Source organism: Strix aluco, chromosome 2 (genome assembly GCF_031877795.1).
Source record: "Strix aluco isolate bStrAlu1 chromosome 2, bStrAlu1.hap1, whole genome shotgun sequence".
NCBI lineage: Eukaryota > Metazoa > Chordata > Aves > Strigiformes > Strigidae > Strix > Strix aluco.
Genome location: NC_133932.1, coordinates 103,837,833 through 103,852,447, shown reverse-complemented (window position 1 = coordinate 103,852,447; position 14,615 = coordinate 103,837,833). Strand labels below are relative to the sequence as shown.

The window sequence follows — 14,615 nt, the reverse complement described above, 5'->3', positions numbered from 1 at the left end:
CTGATCTAGTGAAAGATGTCCATGCCCATGGAGGGGGGTTGAACTAGATGACCTTTAAAGGTCTCTTCAACCCCAACCATTCTGTGATTCTCTGAAAACAGCACAACTGTTCAGTGAATGTCTGACTTGGCAAACACCTGCAAACTGGATGTAAATTATTACGTTTTGAAGAGCTGGCTGAAATGAGGCAAATGTATCCAAGAGGGAAATAAGAGAAACATAGAATTGTTTGCCTCTCAAAACAATATTCTTAGAGTATATCAAGTGAGTTAATGCTGAAGATGCTTATAGGGAAAAGAAGGAAAGATGATGACAAAGACTGGGGGTGAAAAAACCCAAACCTGTGGTCTCTCTGCAGGGATAAAGGAGTTGTCTCAGGTTTAGAGGTTTAGAGACGAGACAATTCTGTTCCTTTTACCGGGTACAGTGGAGTTATATTCAGTGTGTCTACATTAGATGAGATTATTGGGATAACCTGCACATAGAGCTCTTTGTACTGTGAGCTCCACGCCCATAAGTAGTTGGCTGTCTAGTAACAAGGTGGTTTGTGTACCAAGCAAGTTACAGCAAGAGCCTAGGGTTCAGTGTTTTGTTTTGGTTTTTTTTCCCTTTGTTTTGTTTTTTGAAGTCCCTCTGGCTATGTAATACCTTTTCTAACCAAGGCCACGTCCCTCCCTCCTTGTCAGTGCATGTGTGCATTGGTGCTTTCTTAAAGTTGTTTCCAATCTCAAGTTCAGTTTTAAACTAATGTTTTGAGAGTATTCCTTGCGTTCAGAGCAAACTGGGTGGCGGGTGACTTTGCTACCTTTACTGCATGCTGCAGGAGAGCTTAGTAATTGTGTTGACTTGAGCATATCTGGAGTATTTTGTTGCTTCTTGCCTTCACTGTGATGAGCTGTGACCAGGAACTCGGGTATGAATTACCCATGCAGAAAGCACCTACCAGCTCAGAGCTGTGACTTGTTGTGCTGAGGGAAAATGTACAGTTACAGGCTTCTACCCCAAATGAGCCTTAGCCCTTCTGCCTGTGAGTTTAAAAGCTTAGCTCCCTCATTCTGTAATTTTCAATAAATTTAAATATTTTTTTTGTTAGGCCTATAGATGACACGTGAGTTGCAGCTGCAGTGATCTGTAAAATACAATACACTAGAAATCAGGTGAAAGAGTTCACCTCAGAAAAGAGTAACAAATTCCATGCCTTGATTTGGGAAACTGTCTTGAAGGTGTGGAGTTTATTCTAGTGTCCCATTTAAGAGAACAAGTGTATATTGTGGCCTACATAAATTCTCCTTACATGAGCTTCTCCTTTACTGAGCTACAGTAAAGAGCCTGATTAAGCCAAAAATAAAGTTGCATGCATTCATGCTAAAAAAAATCAGAGAGTTACTTTAGCAAAGAGACACTGAAAAAATAAAAAATCAGACTTGTCAGTCCTGGAGGTTACTGGGAGGGTGTTCATGAAGTCTGACTGACATCTGTGACTTCCCTGTCTGCAACTGTTCCTTACCAATCTGCCTGGCTGTAGGTATGGTTTGGTACTTTGCACCTCTTCTGTTATTACCTGGTTCTACAGACTTTTTTGAATCGAGTATTTCTGCTTGTGAAATATTAGGTGTTGTCACTCACTCTTGGGTTGGACTTTTTTGTTGCTTTTGGGGCTTTTTTGGAATTTGTATGAAAGCTTAGTGCAAACATCAGCTTTGTAATTTTGATGAAGTAGGACAATTTTTCTGAGAGATTTGCTGACGGAGATGTGTCTCTTCTGTTACAACCTCATAAATAACTCCCGGGCTGTGTTAGTAATAGTATTGGACTCTCCAAGCCCTTAAAAACAAAAAATTCACAGTACTACTTGTCTTAGTTCGCTCCTCAAACTATTTCAGAAAGTATTTATAAGAAGTAATCTTGATGGTTGTGGCTGAACAAGTGACAAAATGGACCCTTGGCGATATATAAGGAAGGTGTGTGTTGGGGCACTGTATGGGCACTGTGCTGTGTCCGATTACAGACTGGAGAAAACAGGTCACCTCTTGCCTGGTGCGAAAAACCTCACTGATGAATTCCTGTGGTATAGCCGTTGGAAATGTGTGACTGAGTACTTCATTTCTTACATTTGTAGGTAAAGTTAAATGAGGATCTTTGTGACAAATAGATTAAAAGTCTTCAGACACGGTTTGCAAAAATGTCTTTTAACTGATAAGCTTTATGAATAAGAAAGACTGAAAATGTGATGTTTCTATCTATATTTTACCCATGTGTCATTGTTAATCGCAGTGCTAACTTAAATATAAGCGCTCTTCCAAATCTGGAGCTAGAATCTCTCAAAGACCAAAACGCTTGTTTAACGCTGTGTTAACAAAGCAATTTATAGGCAAGTGTTAGTTGCAGTGCTTTGTGATATGGGCTGTACTGCTTCTCAACAAAAGCCCTCTTAGGCATTTATTTTTTGGTTTGCTTTTTTTTAATTTGGTCTGTGATTCTTGTCTGAAGGGGTAAAAAGTTACTTGGGTAAAGATTTAGGTTAAAGCAGCATGCGAATAAAACTCTTCTTGTGTGTTTCATCTGTGCTGTCTGAGTTAGCTTGCTTGTATGAGTGTAATGGTGTGAGTATTACCTTATATTCTCAGCTTTAGCAAAAATGGACCATTTGTCCCAAGGAGGGAGCTGCCTCAACAATCCTGGGTGAGTTCTAACAATATACGTATTTTATTTGTTAAAACTCTGTTTAATTCCAAGGTGTATGATATGTGCATATAGGAAAGCTAAGGTACCTGCCATACAAGAACACACAAAATACCTTGTTTAGGCCTCTGAAGCGTCTCCATCACAGCTGATGTTCACAGGGACGGCCACGCATCTTGCATAAAGAGAGAAATTGCTGCTACTTTTTTTATCATCATTGTACAGTTTAACTCACTGCTGACTAGACTGGAGACCCTCAACTGTGGAAACAGGATTAGCAGCACACCCTTCAGAAAGGGAAGGTGAGCTAAAAGCCATCAGGGAGAAGGTGGAAGAGCCAAGCCCAGGGCAGTACTATGTCCTGACTGGGCAGAGGGCAGCCGGCTGCACTAGGAGAGCCACGGTCTGGAAACGCCATCTGCTCGCCCCGCGCCAGTCACATGCTGAAAACGCTCCTGCCCACCTCCCACTCTAGCATCAGGGTCTGAAGGGAGGCCAGGAATTAGTGTAATTAGATGATCTTGAACTCAGGATGAGCTTTTCGGGGTTTCTGAAACCTACTAAAACAAGCAGCAAGTGCTTCCAGGCTATGGTTCTCGTTGGAGGTGGAAGTCTCTCTGCTGCTGGGTCTTGAGTTTGTTCTTGCGGGTATCTCTGAGCCGCTGTTCTTGGCATAGCCTGTCTGTGTCCTCTGTAAAATGAAATCTCATGCCGTCCTGTAGCTGTCAGGTAAGAAGGAGTAACGACTCCTCTGCTGCAGATGTTTTTTATGTGATGCATTCTGGAATAAAAGTTTTTCCTGCTGGTAGCAAGGGTTAAACTTTGAGGGCAACAGGTATAGGCAGACTTAGGTATGTGATATGTTCGACTGTTTTGCAAGGTGCTATAAATGTTGGCTCCGTGTAATCTGATACCAGGGTAGGACAGGCTAACTTAATGAAGGAAAATAGACAGCAATGTAAAAGAACTGGAAATTCAAGTCTAGCTGACTAATACCAGCCTGCTTCAGAGGCTTTTGACTGTTCATATTGCTGACAGCTGACAGCAAATGAGAGGCAAACAACAGAAACGTTGCCTAATCTGCTCTATATTCATACAGATTCTTTAAAGACACTGCAAAGGTAAGACCCTTCGTGTTTCTCAACCTGGCAGAGTTGCTGAATGCAGCCTCGAACATACGCATCGTTGACAAGAGTAAAGCACCAAACTGAGGCTTAAAGCTTGTGTCTGTGTGTGTTTGGGAAAGGGGAGGCTTCAGCAAGTTCTGTGTGGATTAGTTTGTGCCTCTTTCTAGTTGGTGCACATCAATTAAATTCAGATTTCTGAAACTGCTCGAATACTCCAACATAGAAATTAAAATCACAGTATTTCTAGGGCTACAACAGAGTAATTTTGAACTTATTTTAATGTTTTCTTCTTTGTGTTTGACAGTCCAGTTGGAAAAGTTTAAAAATAAATTAATTGCAAAAGGAAGGCCACAGAATGCTAAAAATCTTTGTTGCAGAAGATGTAACAGGGATTTTTACTGTGCTGGGTCCTGTAGCATCTTCTGCAGAACACTAAAAAAGTCCTGTGGGAGTTTAACTACCTGATCTAGAATTACCGACGCTTGGCTGGAAAAGGTTGCCTGGAATAAGAAACTTTTGACTTGAACCTGATCCCCGTTGGCCTTTTTTTTTCAGTTTCCCCCTTTAATGTATATATTTTGTGTGCATTTATATTCCAGTTCGAAACTAAGTCTTTGGCCAGCAGGTTTTTCTTTGGTAAATTTAACTTTTACCTGCAGGTGATTAAAAAATAGTGACTGTGTTAAAAATTTGTGGGCAAAGTAATTTTTAGGGAACAGTTGACAGTTTTATATCAATATTTGGTACAGACTGGCAACTGGTAATTTGTGAAGTTTGGCACCTAGCCAAAACAATTATATTTAGTTTCCCTTGATCTTTCTTCCTCCCACTGCCACCACTTCATTCTCTTGTGTGTATGTGTTAATCAAAAGAGCAAAACATCTCGGGTCAAGCAGTTCTTCCCCCCTCCACCTTCTTTATAAGTTTCCTCATATCCTGTTTTAGCTGTCTTGGAGTTCAGCCCTTCATCTGTCTCCATACTGACACCCTTTCCCTTTGAAATCAGTGAGATTTGATTTATCTGCAGCTCTCTTGTTATACTTGCTTATAGGATCGTGGTCTTAATGCTTCTTAAAAGGTGCTATTAAATACCAGAAACCGCTTGAGGGTGCCTTTTAAAACATTTATTCTCTGTCACTGGAATAATTCATTTGGTTTACAGAAATTTCTGAACCAGATTTGGGATTTTACTGATTTACAGTTTTCTCAGTGTCTTTTTTAGCTAGCTTTTCGAGATTTTGTGCGATACAAAGAAATAGGAAGATATCTTTGATACTAATGTTACTTATTAATGCTGGTAATTTGGTTGTCTTATGACAACACATAAAACCAGTCCCGCTCTGCAAATTTACTACTGGATAAAATAGCATATACTTTGTGTTGCAGGGGAGGAAGTAATGAGGGATCTTTTGTTTTCCTTTCTCACCATAATTAGAATCACTTACCACTTGATGAGCTAGACTATGCAGACACTTGTAGTGTCATATCAAATCTGTAGTCCATCTGTTCTGTTTTTGGAGTGTTTAATATAATACTATTTTTCTGATGGAGCAAAATCCTGCCTGTAGAGATGTGTGGTTGTGATCTGCATTACTGGAGGTTTGTCTTGTGTTATGACAGGTCTTTGTTTAAAAAGAAATCTTTATGTAATGAGGCTGATTTGGTCTAATTACATGGAGCTGTTTTTAAAACATTTTATAATTTTCCTAAGCTTTTGACTTCTGTCATGTCTGCAGCAAGGAGTTTGAGCAAGTACATCTAGGCTGATGCATTTTTTAATTGTTTCCCTTTCGTCCTTTCAAAGCTGGTTGCTTCTTAATTGAATGTCTCCTTGTTCTCATTTTATCGACTGAGAAATACGAGCACCTGATTTTTTTCCTTCTCTTTATCAATAGTGATGAATTAACTACAAAGGCACAATCAAAGGACAGACCAAGCTAGTGCTTCCCAAGAGTTTCAGACCAGCAAACACACTCCCCAGCCTCTGCATTTACTGGAGATTAGCATGCACGTGCATGCAGTAGCATTATGCAGTAGCAAGAAGAGAAACAGGTCTTTGCTATGAACGTTACTGTTTTAAGCTGGTCCTTGAATCCATATTATATTGCTAAACAAAGCCACGCTTTTGGAAAACTTGATGGTTATTAGGATAAGAGACCTTTAGATAGCCCATCACAGAGAAGTTCTTAGAAAGACTGGCAGTCATGCTGTCAGTCGCTTCCAAGCTTGGTGTGATGGTGTGCTTGTGGCCAGTGTTTTTCAGGTGGTGAAGGCCTGACTTGCACACATGCTTCTCCCGTTTTTGACAGTAACTACTCACAGATGTTATCTTTGTAAGACCAAGATGTTAGTGCTGCTCTGTTCCCCAGGCTGGCAGAGCGACTGCTGAGTTCTCACAGGCTTGACAGACTGTGCGAGCCCCCTATGCATTGCCTTGAGGACACTCCTGTTTAGGGGGGGGGGGGTCCAGTTAATCTTGTTTGTTTGGTCTTCAGTGGGTAAGGGAAAGATCAAGCAAAATATTCTCCCATCGGTACTGAGGTGGTGATGAGCAGCAGTGGGTGGAGGTGACTGAACTGGAAGCAGAGAAAAAGCACTTCTGCATATCCCCCTGTTGTATAGGGATGTGGGATGTTGTGGTGTTTTTGCTTTTTCGGTAGCCGAAACAGGTACACCAAAAGTAAAAAAATCAAGTCAGTGGAAGCACACACATTTCATATATTTATTTTGGTGTATATTTATGTGTGTGTGTGCACACATACACGCACAAAAATGGGGATAAAGTGTGTTTACGTAACTGCAACTGATATGTGTATGCATGCATCCGTGCAGGCACGTAGAGTACGTGCTATGCAGTGAAGCAACGTTTGTGTGGCTTTTACCTAACTGTAGTTGAAGTAATGCTGCTTATCTGTGAGCTGAGGCCTTAGTAACCCAAATTCAGTCTGTAAAGTTCCAAAGCCCTACAGATAGCCAAAGCTGCTAGGTCACATAACCACTTCTGAAAATTTACCCTCACCTTCTCTTTTATGTGTATAATGTGCCAAAAAGTGCAATTTGGGCAGCTGCAAAATGGTGTTTCAATCAGCTAAGCAGTTTTGATGGGGGGTGTGAGGTGTGTGTGACGCAGGCAGGGAGGGAGGGGGGGAGGAGGGGTCCAACCTCTGACACGATTTTGGGGAGAAAGGGAGGGCTGGCATTGTGATGTCCCACCTCCCTAACCTCTTCTTACATCCAACCTATGGAAATACAAGATTTGATTATTTTCTTCTCAGGGGAATGGGGGAGCTGGGGAGAGGATTTGGACCCTTGCTTTCCTCTGGAGTGCCCTTGCTCCCTTGCTTTAGGGCAAGTTACTGCTAACTCTTCCTGTTGAGTTGGCTCTACTTTGCAAGAGCAAACACTTTGCTGAGAGGTGACTAAAACCCAGCGTGGCCTTTCTTTTGCCTGGTCAGATTAGGGAGGCTTGCTCTTTATCTTAGCAGATGTTCAAATACCTTATTCAGAGCTCAAGAACTTCAGTAATAGAGTTGGGGAGAGCCTTCCTCGCCTCAGTATCTTTTAGCCTGCTGTTTAGGACTGGCCTTTTGGTGGTCTGATCTTTTGTTGCTGCAGCATAGATCAATTATTTACAGTGTTATGTGTCTACACACCTACACTGATTTGGAGCTACCTTTACACATCGAGCATGCTGGCAGGAGAGGATACAGAGGGAAAAAAGCCTCAACCACACCGTAATTTTCTTCAGATTTCCCAGCAGTGATCTGCTGGGTTTGTGTACAACAGCTGTGTTATATAAATGTGCTAAATAAACGAGACTTAAAAAGTATGAGGGAACATGGGAGAGAGGAAGAGGAAGATTTTCAGGGATGGGGGAGTCTGTAAATGGTGCTGGAGCCACTACTGTTAATAGTCTGGAAAGGAACCTTGCCTCATATTAAATATTCAGGCTAAAAGAGGTAGTTGCCAAAAAAAGGATGAAAATACGATTTTTTTTTGGTGACGGTAAAGAAGAGCTTGTTGTTTGCATTTGTGCTTTCTGCTCTCTTTGGAGTAAAGGTGCTTTTATGTGAGATTTAGGGAAGGGGGAGTTCATTTCACTTCTTCTGACTGAATTGTGTGCCAACGCCTTTTTCTTTTTTGCTTGTTTATATTTTGCAGATAAACCATCTTGCTCTCAGTCCTCCTTGCTGTATATGTACTGAGAGCCCGAGGTGACATAGGCTGGTTTCCAGCCTAGCTGCAAAACAGGGATTTATTGATACTGATGATTTCTTTGTCCTTAACGAAAGCTCAGCAAAGGTCACTCTGTTGACTTTTATTACATCAGCTGCTTTTTGCACAGTTTCCCCTAGGCAGCGTGGATGCTTTCAGAAGATTTCAGACTGTTCCTTACATTGTTTCTTTCCTTCCTCAGTGATACCCTCTTACCATGTTGTTTTCCTATCTCCTTCAATTTGTGTGAGCAGTTGAAATACTGAGTCTTCAGATACTTCTTGTGCCAAGTAACAATACATGAACTTGTTGTTCTTGCTTGTCGTTTTGCTGTCTGCAGATGCCCCAGGTCTAAGGACATGTTTCAAAGCCCGTTCTGTGCGCTTTCTTAATATTACTGAATAGGAGTAATCAATCCATGAATAATGCCACAGTAGACTATATTGTTAGCATTTATTATGCTTAGTGGGGACCATACATAAAGATCATCATGGGTTTGATATTTTTGCATTACGAGGACTGTGGTATCATTCAGCTTTTCCCCCCTTTTTAAGAAAACCAGATTCTACGATGTATTACTTATAGAGTATTTTTAAAAGATGCAACTCTTCAGAGGGTGGACTGGCTCTGCCTTGATCTATCCTTAACCTCCACTGGTAGAAAGGAGTTAGCAACTTAAGTGAAATGGTGCAGTTACCGTCCATGTGATTGTCTGATCTCACCCGGGATGGATTTCAGTCCTTCAGTCCAAAAGGTGATGTCTTTATTCTTCCCTTTCCTCTCACTCCCCTCCTCCTCCCGCATCCAAGATGGCGTTGAGAAGGGGGTTCAGCTTTGCATTTCCATTAAGTCACAACTTTGACACTTCTAGGCTAGAGCTAATGCTGAAGACTGTCTTAGAAAATCAGTGGGAAATTTCAATCACAGAGTATCTTAGAAAATGTCCTGGTTTGAGCCCAGAGTGCAACTGAGCACCACCCAGCCATTCACTCACCCCTTCTCCCTCAGGAATGTGAAGGAGAAAATAAAACAGGCTTGGGAATTGAGATAAGGACAGTGAGGGATGATCATTATGGTCACAGGCAAAAGACAGACTCGTTAGGGGAAGAAAAAGAACATCAATTCAATTCAAACACTAACACCACCACCACTTAACAGACAGAGTAGGACAGTGAGAAGCATTACCACATCTTAAAAACATCTTCCCTCCACCCCTCCCTTCTTCTGGGCTCAGTTTTGCTCCTGATTACTCAACTTCCTCCCCTCAAGTGGCACAGAGGGGCAAGGGAATGGGGTTACAGTCAGTCTGCCACTCCTTCCTCCTCAGGGGCAAGACTCCTCACACTCTTCTGCTCCAGCATGGGGTCCCTCTCACAGGAGACAGTCCTCCATGAACTTTCTCCGACATAAGTCCTTCCCACAGGCTGCAGCTCTTCCCAAGATGCTCCAACGTGGGTCCCTCCTGCGTGTTGCAGTTCTCCCAGCAGCAAACTACAACACTCTTCCCACAGAGTGGACTTCTTCCCACAGAGTCCCGGCCTTCTTTGGGCACAGCTGCCTGCTCCAGTGTGGGGTCCTCCACAGGCTGCAGGTGGGCATCTGCTCCTCCGTGGACCTCCATGGTGGGCAGGGGCACAGCCTGCCCTCTCACCACGGGCTGCAGGGGAGTCTCTGCTCCAGCACATCTTCCCCTGCTTCCTCCTCCTTTCTTCCACTGACCTCTGTGTTTGCATAGGTGTCCTACTTATAACTCCTCTTCACAACTCCCACTCTTTCTTCCAGGTTCCCCTTCTTAAGTATGTTATCACAGAGGTGTGGCCACCATCACTAATTGGCTCAGACTTGGCCAGAGGCGGGTCCGACTTGGAGCTGGGGGAACTTTGAGAAGCTTCTCACAGGGCCACCGCTGTAGCCCAGTCCCCTGCTACCAAAAACCCTGTCACAGAAACCCAGCACAGAAAATCAACGGGAAATTTCAATCACAAGTCATTTGTCCCCATGCTAAATGAGTTGAGCTGTTTCAGCAGTAACTTGGGATTCAGATCTGCATTTGAATCTTAAAGCAGCTAAACTGGTCCTTAATTTTAAATGTACAGATGATCTTACTAATTTTAGAAAAAAGGCAGTGCAGGATGATTACAGTCATCTTTAGTAATCCTAAATGGGACTGGATCCAGTAGCTTGCTGCAGGCATCTTTCAGCTCAGCTGGGGTGTGCTCAGTACCAAGACTTGAGCCTTCCAAGTTTATAGTTGAGCTTCTTCAGCAAATTTTTGGTTTTCTACCTGGCACTTGGATGCCTGCTACACCTGCTCCAGTGTGGTGCAGCTGTGTTATTTCAGTGTTCTGCATTATCATGTGTCGTGGTTTAGGCCCAGAGGGCAACTGAGCACCACGCAGCCGTTCGCTCACTCCTTCCCACCCAGTGCTGGGAAGAAGAAAAATTAAACAAGAATGCTCAGGAATCCAGATGAAGACAGGGAAGGGTCTCTTGCCCATTTAAACGGTCACAGGAAAAAAAAAAAGAGACTCCTTAGGGAAAGAAAAACAAGAACATCACTTTAATTCAAATACTAACAAAACCAACACTTAACAGACAGAATGGGACAATGAGAAGCGTTACCATATCTTAGAACACCTCCCCCTACCCGGGCCCAACTGATGTCTCTACCTCCTTTCCCAGTGTCACAGAGGCAGGGGATGCAGGGTGCAGTCAGTCCTGCTGCTTCTTCCTCCAAGGTAGTGGGGAGCACTCTTCTTCATTCTTCCCCCTGCTCCGTGTGGCATCCCTCTCACAGGAGACGGTCCTCCACAAACTCTCTCCACTGTGAGTCGTCCCCGTGGGCTGCAGCTCTTCCCAAGCTGCGCCGGCGTGGGTAGCCCCCACATGTTGCAGTCTTCCCAGTGCTGAACTACAACAGTGGGGGCTTCTTCCCTCAGAGTCCTGGTCTAGCACAGCTGCCTGCTCCAGCGTGGGGTCCTCCGTGGCTGCAGATGGGCAACTGCTCCACCGGTGACCTCCATGGGTGGCGGGGGGAGTGGCCCTGCCGTCTCACCACAGGATAGACGGTGTTCTCTGCTTAGGCACACCTTCCCCTTTTCTTCCTCCTCCCTTCCACTGACCTCCGTGTTTGTGTAAGTGGCCTTCTTGTAACTCCTCCTCACAAGTCCCCCCAGCTCTCAGGTTCCCCTGCTTAAATATTATCACAGACATGAAGCCATCATCGCTAATTAGCTGGGACTTGGCCACAGGTGGATCCGACTTGGATCTGGGGGAGCTTCGAGAAGCTTCTCACAGGGTCCACCGCTGTAGCGGTGTCCCCTGCTACCAAAAACCCCTGCTGCACACACAAACCCAGCACGCCACGCTTGAATGATAAGGCAGTATGGGCTATACCAGCTCATATTGTCAGGAGTTGAAGGAGAAATTGTGAATTATGGATTTGATACTTCCAAGTTGGAGCCTAGTTGCAGTATTGCAGCTTCACTGTTGGGACCAAAAATGTTGATTCTGGAGGTATTTTTTATGAGCTTTGTTGAACTGTCTAAACAGGACTAGGATTAAGTGCAGGGTATATATGGTGAAGAGTGGTGGGGAAAAAAGCTGTGATGTCTTAACTGGAAGGAGTCCTACAATGTATGTTCTGGGATACCAGAGTAGCAGTGTACTAGGGGTTAATTTGGTTGTATGTGCTTTTTGACAGAGTGAGGAGTTTGTTTCTGGATGTTGAAATTGGTAGAGGGGAATTTCCAGAAGGATTGAAATAATTTATTTTTACATTCAGTTTCAAGGATCAAGCAAAATGAAGATGTTTATTTATGTTGCTGTGTCTTAATATTGCTTTTTATAGTATGTTTCTACAACAATTAGTAAAAATGAAAGCAAAACCTTACTTGTTCTGTAGTTCTGAAAATTTGATGTCAATTTTATGGTAATATGCACTGGGTTCCCTTTATCCTAGGACTATTTGTATGTAGTCAAGCTTATTGTGCCTGTGAATACAATTTATGCATTTATGCTGTTTGCAAATAACTTATTTTCTACTCACAGATGTACGTAGAATCAGGCAGGGAGATAAGTGGCATTATATAGCAAAAACAATAGTCATGTTTGTGTTAGCCTATAGACAGCAGGATCCTGTGATACTTGAAATAATGAAAGCACAGTTTATAAAAATAGATGTGGAGGAAGATATAACTGGTTTAGAATTGTGCTGGCTTCTGTAAAAAGCTGCTCTTGTTTTCTATATGCAGAGAAAGTGATACGGGTTAAACGAAAGTACTCTTGCATTATTTTGCCATGCTGTTACTGCCCAATAGATCATTTGCTATTACTGTGTACCACTAAAGAAGTAATGAAAAATTTGCTGTAAATAGTTTGAGTGCCTAACCTTTATAAGGTTAGATATAAAAGCTCACTAAAGCCTGTTCACCCACTTGTCTTTGATTTTGGTCGTAATGTTGTGGTTAGATGTTTCTTTTCTTGTAAGAAGAATGTATCATTTTTTATATATAGAATCCTTGGTGGTTTTGGGGAAGGGGTATAGGGGGGAAGGAACAGTCTGCCATATAGTCTTACATCACTGCATCACTGTGGTGCAAAATTCATAAAACAGCTTTTGAATGTCTTCCTGCAACTGTGTCAGATGGTTAGGAACTTCATGTTACCTTAAAGTGTGGCTATTCTGAGTAGTGTTTGTGTGGATCCCTTTGGCATCAAATGTGTTACGCTGCTGCAGTCTCTTAAATGAAATTAAATCATGATAATTAGTTTTTCATTGAGGGTTTTGTTGTTTTTTTAAAAAAAAAAAGTAGAAAGTAAAAGATTTCTTTATGTCTTTTAGTAGGTTTGGTGCCACAGTTTTTGGATCTTACACAGTGTGGTGGTTTGACCTTGGCTAAATGCCAGGTACCCACCAAGTCACTCTATCACTTCCCCCCCCCTTCCCCTTTTTTTCTCAACAGGGCAAAGAGGGGAAAGAAAATAAGACAGGAAAAAAAAAAACAACACCCTTGTGGGTAAAACAAAAGCAGTTTTAATATAAGCAAAGTGAAGCAAAGGTCCGCACGCAGAAGAAAAAAAAAAAAGAAAACAGATTTATTCTCTACTTCCCATTAACAGGCGATGTCGGGCCTTCTCAGGAAGCAGGGCTCTGATACATGTAGTGGTTGCCTCGGAGGACCAAGGGTGACCCCACCCCCTTCCTCCTTTCTCCCAGCTTTATACTGAGCAGACGTCATATGGTATGGAATATCCCTTTGGTCAGTTCAGCTGTCCTGGTTGTGTCCCCTCCCAAGATCTTGCCCACCCCATCCCACTGGGGGGGGAAATGTCAGAAAGAGCCTTGGTGCTGTGTAAGCACTACTCAGCAGTAGCCACAACACCAGTGTGCTATCAACACCCTGCCAGCTCCCAGCATAAAACACAGCACCATGAGGGCTGCTACAGGGGAAAACCAATTCCGGCTCAGCCAGACCCAGTACACACATTTAGTGTGCATCTTGGTATTGTAGTATAATTAATGACCTGGCACTAATGGAAGAATATGCCAGCTCCCAATGCATGCAGGGATTTACAGTGCCTGTACCTCCAGTTTTCTGTATAGTTCATGAGCTTACTAGGTAGCCTGCGTCTCCAACACTTCAGTTATCCTGATTTTACATTGACACTGTTAATTGTTACTGACCTTAGGAAGTTACTGGACCGTAAGAACTTGTACTCATTGTTCATACATGTGGCTTCAATTAGTGTAACGGAGATCATTATAAGCTCTAGCTTATTCTGGCTCTGGTTCTTCCTGGACAATTAGCTCAACCCCAGTTTAAAATAAGTCTCCATTTGGAAGCTGAGGAGGTTCTCATATTTGCCTGGTGATTCTTTGGAGTAAAGTTACTCTTCACTGATTAGAGGGAGTGACTTAAAATATTATTTCTTCTTACTGGAGAGTTAAAATTTATTTCTAGGCAGTAACCAAAATAGAAGTTGTATTTAAATAAATTTCCATATCTGACCTCTCTTCTGAAAGAGCTGGTATGTCCCTATTGACATAGATTGACCCACTTCAATCGCTGTCTGTAGGAAATATTAAACTATATGTTATATGGCTATGTACTTTATTTTCAGGCTGGCGTACAGGATGGTAGGAATCTGGGATGGGACAAGTTGGTCTTAGTCCCACTGTGCTGTTGCGTGTGTATAACTTCTTAATGGCATTCTTGCCTTCTAAAAGGCAAGGCCAAATAATTACATTTAGGAAAGTTACCCAGGATTATATGGTTGCATGTCATGCTTTCAGTGCCATAGCCTTGCTGAAATACGGAGAAAGCCTTGTTGACTATTCAAATCATCCTGCAGAATGACAAGGGCTGAGGTTGACTAGTCACAGTTCCCAAAGCACATCCTTCTCTGTTCATGCACATAGCTCTCATTAATGCACATATTCTCTAGTTAGGGTTGTGGCTACTGTTAATGAGCCCTTTAACAGCTAATTAAAGCATGCTTTAGAAGTTGGGGAGGTTCTCTTGTTTGCATAATCTTGGGTTTCCTGATTTCTTAGAAGGGTAGGATCTAGTAACTTAAATGCTTGAATGC

The 14,615-nt window shown here is 42.7% G+C and overlaps 1 protein-coding gene across 6 annotated transcripts in view; it reads left to right on the top strand.

Moving 5' to 3' along the window:
- The window catches only part of ELF1 (E74 like ETS transcription factor 1), a 96,915-nt gene that overhangs the window by 39,284 nt on the left and 43,016 nt on the right, over positions 1–14,615 (top strand). The gene's annotated exons all lie outside the window — the stretch shown is intronic.